This window comes from Lissotriton vulgaris, chromosome 7 (genome assembly GCF_964263255.1).
Source record: "Lissotriton vulgaris chromosome 7, aLisVul1.2, whole genome shotgun sequence".
NCBI classification, from domain to species: Eukaryota; Metazoa; Chordata; class Amphibia; order Caudata; family Salamandridae; genus Lissotriton; species Lissotriton vulgaris.
In genome coordinates, this window is record NC_141695.1 from 131,748,787 (window position 1) to 131,755,590 (window position 6,804).

A 6,804-nucleotide genomic window follows, 5' to 3' on the forward strand; every position below is an offset into this window, starting at 1 on the left:
CCGCTCAGATCTGGGGTCATTCAGTCGGTCACAGTGTCACTGTGTAGAGCTGGGGTCATACAGGGGGTCACTGTGTCACTGTGTAGAGCTGGGGTCATACAGGGCAGTCACTGTGTCACTGCTCAGATCTGGGGTCATACAGTCAGTCACAGTGCCTCTATGTAGTGCAGGGTTCATGCAGCACAGTCACAGTGTCACTGTGCAGAGCTGGGGTCATACAGGCGGTCACAGTGTCTCTGTGTAGAGCTGGGGTGCTACAGGGCAGACACAGTGTCACTGTGGAGAGCTGGGGTCATGCAGGGCTGTCACAGTGTTACTGTGCAGATCTGGGATCATACAGGTGATCATTTGACAGTCCAAAGTCCATATTTTTCCAATAGAGATGCAATAGTCTTCTGTTGAATATATGTATTTTATTTTTCAGTTTGACAGTACGTAGCACTGCAGAAGCCGATGCGTGTTTCGCACGCAGGGCTTTTTCAAGGCTACAACAAGTTTTTATGATTGTCTGATAGACAAGGGGCTTACATAAATCCCATTCACAGAACTGTAAATACAATTTCTACAAAAGGTTAACCTAGTCATTTAAAAAACAACCCTGTTCAATTCACATAAACATTTTTGCATATCGCCCGTTGGCCTATATGCATTGCAATAGACAGTGCCTCCTAGAGACATTCTATTTATGTTGGTGGAAATAGAACAGTTATGTGATTTCAAGCCACCCTGGGTACCTAAAATATCCGTGCACAGAGTGAACAATACGTAGTCTATCCCATACTATAATGTGACTGTGCGTGTCACCTAATGTGCACAACCACTATCATTCTCATTACCCAGTGCGTAAATCATGCACACATTTGTGCACTCGTCTCACCTTAGTTTCTGATCTCAAAACGCAAATTTGATACATCTCAGAGAGACGTCTTTCTTTTAGCTTGTTATTGACCCGGACGTCTACGAATATGCTCTCAGTACAGTAGAAACTGGTTTCACTTTGTAACAATCTGATAGATAAATGATGTCATATATATTAACATTCGCCACTTTTTATTATTCTATGGTCATTTAGTTTTTTAGGTCTAAATTTCATGTTCTCATCTGAGCAAAACATTTCTGCACTACAATAATCCATATTCTGACATTATTCAGCACACAATTACCCAGGAATCTTTATACATTTGAACCCGATATAATATATCATTAAAACAACTATATAAAAACACCGGACACGCCTCACGTGTTAAGGCAGTCAATCATCTCCAATATTATAAATAAAACGTTAATATTCATCCAATATATGGACCTTACCCTCAATATGTACTTGGGCCACACAGTATTGCATTCCTTGTCGTCTTTGTCTCGTTTCCCTCCAGGCAATAACAACCATAAGCTTCATCCTTTGTTTATTCAAGCCGTCTTAAGGTCGGATCTTGATGAATCCAATATGCCTTGGGACTGTCACTGGATAAATGCACGACGTAATTCGTCACCGGTGAAAAGGAAAAATACAAGTCGGCGTGTCAAAACAAACTAGTGCAAACACAATTCTTGTCCCACCCACTGATATCGCACGTTGTCTCTTATGTTAGCTGCTCTAATGGAAACCAAAATTCATCTTATAAGCCGAGGGAGGTAAAGTAATATTGCTTACCCCACCCACTTTTAACAAGACTGAAAGCGGACATTTCTATGTTACCAAATTCATATGTTTTCAGGCCTATAGTCTTCTTTGAGCTACTAAAGAAAGACACCAGCAGAAATCCACAAAATGGTCGCACGCTCCATTTGTGTGTTAGTCAGCTGCAACGTGCAAGCAACGCAAGGCTTTTCTGAGTATAAACATGCCAGCTTCCAGCTAGCTATTGCAAAACCTCACATATTCAGTAAATCATGTCGACATGACCTGCAGGCCTGGCCGGTCAAGTACGTACCAAGTCCACGTATACCAGAGGCACAGATTTCACCTTTAGGGGAAAACCCAAATCTGCTCTTGTAGATGACACGTGGGCAGCAACACCAGGGTATAGACATATTTCGAGCCTTAAAAGAGTATCACTCCACATTTGCACTTCACTGATTGGTCCAGCAGGACATAGTCTGATCTAGATTACGTATGCTATGATGCCCATCCTGTGTGGGCTTATACCTATAAAATGTCTCTGCACTGTCATACCAATTGGGCACTCAGTGAGCTTTGCTGAGGTCTCCGTGTGCACGTATATATGATTGCATTCTGATTGGGTTCCCAATAAACCTTGCAAACAAATGTGCTGAGAGCGAATTGTTTATTTCAGTGTTGTCATTGACCTTTTTATTTTCACAGTTAAATACTGAGCTTCTACATTTGGTGGAGAGAATACGGACCCATTACAACTGACTGGCTACATCGACGGAGCGGACACTGGTGATCAGACCCTTTGGCACCCTTCTGAGGGCGGGGATTTGAGGTGATAACGTTCTGTTTGTTTATCTCTCCCCGGTCTCGTTGGTTGCTGGAGGGAGTTGGATCCGGTGGATGGTCTGTTTGTGGCCTCTCTGCTGTCTTTGGTGTAATCCTGCTCTTTTCGCTCACGGTACGCTTGTGTTGTGCTTCTGCCTCTTCTGACTCTTCTTATTCTTGACCCTCTATGTCTGACCAAGTGTGCCTGTGTCCTGGGGATATTTACACAGCTTGTTCGGACTCCATGTCTTTTGTGGTTCCTTTTCTGATCGTTTTCTTCATTCTGCTGTTCTTGGCTCTGATGGTTTATTTTTGTTTTTGTCACCACACGGCCCAGGAGGTGACTCCTGTCTAGCTCTCTCTCTCTCTTTCTCTCTGTGCTGTTGACCTTTCTTAGTTTCTGTGCCACGGGCGTGTGTTCGACTCTGTCATTGCTACCTGAAGTCCGCTGCCTTTTCTCACATACAGTTTTTTCTATTCTATAGGGTCTTGCCTTGGTCCCCTGCGTTCCCTGGCTGGCTGGTGACGGCAAGCTTCTGCAGGATTCCTGGCCGGCAGTAACTCTTTGGTGATTTTGGTATCAGAAGGCCCTTGGCTAGCCATTGAGGGCGAAGGCCTGCACCCCCCCCGCCGCAGAGAGTCACCGGCTGCTGGGATGCGGTATACCCTCACCAGACCATTCCCATTGGGTGCAGCGGACGTCGGTATGCTCTAACAGACTGGACGGAGCCCGGTGAGTACACTTGGGGGGGGGGGGATTTCATTCTCCGGTATTGGGTTGTAGCAGTTGGCCCCTCATTGTTGAGCTGTGGCAGTTTTTGCTCCGCTGTGAGTGATAGCAGGTAGCACGTCGTTTTAGGACTTGGCAGTTTTGCTCCCCAGATTGGCACCTAGTGTATGTGCCTGTTAGGTATCGCGATACGGGTGGCCGGATTAGCGGCCAGGTTTTCTTGTCTATTGTGTATTTATCGATTGTACTTTGTTTGGTCCTAATGAGCTCTGATCTGGGTCCAGCACCATCGCCAACGCGCCGCTGGCCAAATATGTGGGCATTTATGAGGAACACCCACGGCGCTCCTGCCTCTTTGGCTGGCACCCGTCGCCCTGCCTGGGTTCCGCCTCAACCCTCCCCCTGGAGACGTCCACCTAGGGGCCAGAGTGGTTCTAGGTTCATGCCTAGGGGTTCTCCTCGGCACAAAGAGGGGGGTGTGACGCATGGTACACCAGTGTTTCTTTTCTCCATCATTATAGGTTTCATTGCATTTTTTTATTGTGTACTTGTGATGTGCTTGGCCTATGGAGTGGCCAAATATTGCTAGGTATGTGGAGTATTTTTGCTTGGTGCTAGGTTCTAGGTTACCTTTGCCAGCTTATTCATTTAATCTGGGTATTAGAACTTTACTTGACGGAGATCTGATAAAAAACCTTCAACTCACACACCCAGTTACCAACGTTGCCAAATAAGTACTCCCGCCCATAATACCCTCTGGCCTCTGAAAGGGACTGGCTGGAAAGACCGATTAAAGTGCACCTCTCTAAATTTCAAAACTCAATAGAATTTCTGTTATTCCCCTCACTCCTTAGGGGTTAAGTACAGCAGACCCACACACATTCTCTGCACAGAAGGTTTTTTCTACAGCGCTGCCGCGAAGGATCCCCAGTATCTGTCCTAGATGTTTTATGTGATTGTCTGAACTGTACGAAGCAATTCACCACTCTGGCTCTATTGTTGAATGTCAGCACCCTGTGGCACAGCCACAGACAAGGTCTGGTTTCCTATCTTACTCATTTCACAGGCCATCAAGGCTCAACAAACAACCAGGATCTGGCTTCTTTCATCTTTGTGAAACAGCTTTGGTGAATTGGCACTACATGACCTGTTGGGGTGATTGATGTATGGCTTTCTTGTTGCCCTCTTGCAAATACTGTGTGGCTGAAATGTATATGTGAAGTATTTCTGTCAACCTATTGTGTCACATGTTACCGTGTTGAAGTCTACCCTGCAACCCATCTCTCTGGTATACTTGAACAGTTATTTGTAAGGCGTTTAGGACTAGCTGCTACACACAATTCAACCATGGGAAACAGCAGTAGTAAAAAGAATTTAGATATGGCTCAGCCAGCCCCACCCGAGAACTCACCTGCATATAATGTGGGTATAAAAAGTGGCTTAAGCTCAATTATGTACAAACACAAGTGGCATGATCTCACATCTAAAAACCCGGATCTCCAGTTCCCATGTAATGGCACATATGACATGGCAAAATTGTCATACTTGCACCAGATGTTAAATTTAAAGGGAAAGAAGATTAGAAGTTTGGAGTGGGAGGCTTTCTATAATTGGGACTTTGTGTTAAGCGAGATGTGTTCAACAAGCGCAGTCAAATCAAAGGTCCACAGTGAACTTATGGAAATTAAAAATAAAGTATTACAGGCAAAACTGGAGGGCAGATGGAGAAAAGATCAGCTAGACACAGTAGGCGTATTCCCCTGCGTCCAAGTTAAAGAAGAAGAGAAGGTAGAAGGTGGGGCAGGGGTGGAAGACCAACTCTTTGAAGATATTCTCCTGGGATGCCTGGGTGGTGATTCACCGCTGCATGTACCTGAGCCAGAACACACTGAGCTAACTCCCGGGGAACGAGAGGCAGCCATAACCTTTGTACGCAGAGCATTGAAAGATAAGGTTGCGAGACCGGAATTGGAGTCTATCCAAGACCTGGGTACTCTGAAACTAATGAGAGAAATAGCGGTCAAAGCCGCTTCAGACTACAACGAGAAGAAACACAGTATTCTCAAAGAATGTGTTAAGAAACAGGTTAAAACACCTAAACTAATAGACAGACCGTGGCAGCAACTATTTGAGGATGAATCACAGGATGATTCATTCAGCCAGCAACAGTGGCACTCACTAATATGGGATGCATTTACATATGTCCATCACACAGAACACGACATTTCAACACTAGAGCAGTGTTTGGCAGAAACAGAGTCAGCTCCAGAGAGCAAAAGAAGAGGCAGTTTGGGGGGAATGGTGGGAGGAGCTTCTGCGTCCAATCTAAACTCACCAAAATGGATGTTAAAGAGCGATTCTTTAAATTGACAAGCACTACTACAGCGGCTCGTGGAGGGCTCACTAACAGTGGACTCCTTTATACAATCATAGAATAGGAGGTAATTAGAGAAAACACTGTCCTTAGCACGAGCAGAGTTAATGAACAAAGCACCCCAGGCTCCCTTAGCATATGCTAAGGAAGCCGACACCCAGACAACCACAGGTAGTCGTGCCCAACTACCAGAAAAATATGATTGGGAAGTAGGGAAGTTCGGATTCACAGACTCAGATTTAATAACATGGGGGGAGTCTAAGTTGCAGGACACGCTTAAATATGCTATAGATAAATTACAACAATGGAAGCAGCTAATACACACATGTGCAGTAATTGACGTAGCTCACTCTCTTGCCCATTTCATCACCACAGCCAACACAGCAGGCAACTCTACCACAACAGAGGTCCCATCACTTATGCCCCTACGAGAGGTACCGCCACCACCTGTCAGCGCGCCAAATGATTTAGCATATGTTTATGTCCCATGGTCAAGGCAGGACATTAGCAGTTTCAGCAGAGACTTTCCCAGGCTAAGAGAAGAACCGCGAAAGTGGTATGAAGAGCTTAGTAGAATGGCAGCGTTAGGAGGTTTACGATCGAGAGACCTCGACACGTTATTCAATATCATCATCCCAAAGGACCTTTGGGAAGATTGTAAAAGAAAGGTTGATTGCCAGATGTGGAACCAAGGAGGGGCAAAGGAGGGACGCCAGGCATAGAAGTAGATGAGTTATACAAAAAAGTGCTGGAACACTTGAAGGAGAAGGTACCTGAAGATCGGGTTGATTGGAGCAAAATTACAAGTACCAAACAGGAGAAAGATGAAAGTGTGAATACATACTTTGACCGCCTCCTGCAAGTAAATAGGCAGGACAGTGAAATGAAAAACCCTATGGGAGATGCGATGCCAGCCCTGGTAACTACATTTGTACAAGGCCTCACACCACCTATTAGAACACACTTGCAGACTTCTTTTGTCTGCTGGCAACAAGAGCCAATAGAGAAAGTGCTCTCAGCGGCAAAATACTGCGCAGATTTCCAGTCTAGCGCGCATGCGATGGAGACAGAAAAATTAAAGAAAGAAAAAGTGAGGCTAATGGTAGCACAAGAACGGTTTTACAGCAATAACAGAGGAAGGGAAAGAAACAGAGGAGGGGCGCGAGGCGCAGGAAAACAGCAGACAGGTAGGACACCTTCCTTACCCCGCAGATCAACCTCCCTGCCACCACAAGGAACAGCATGCTTCTATTGTAA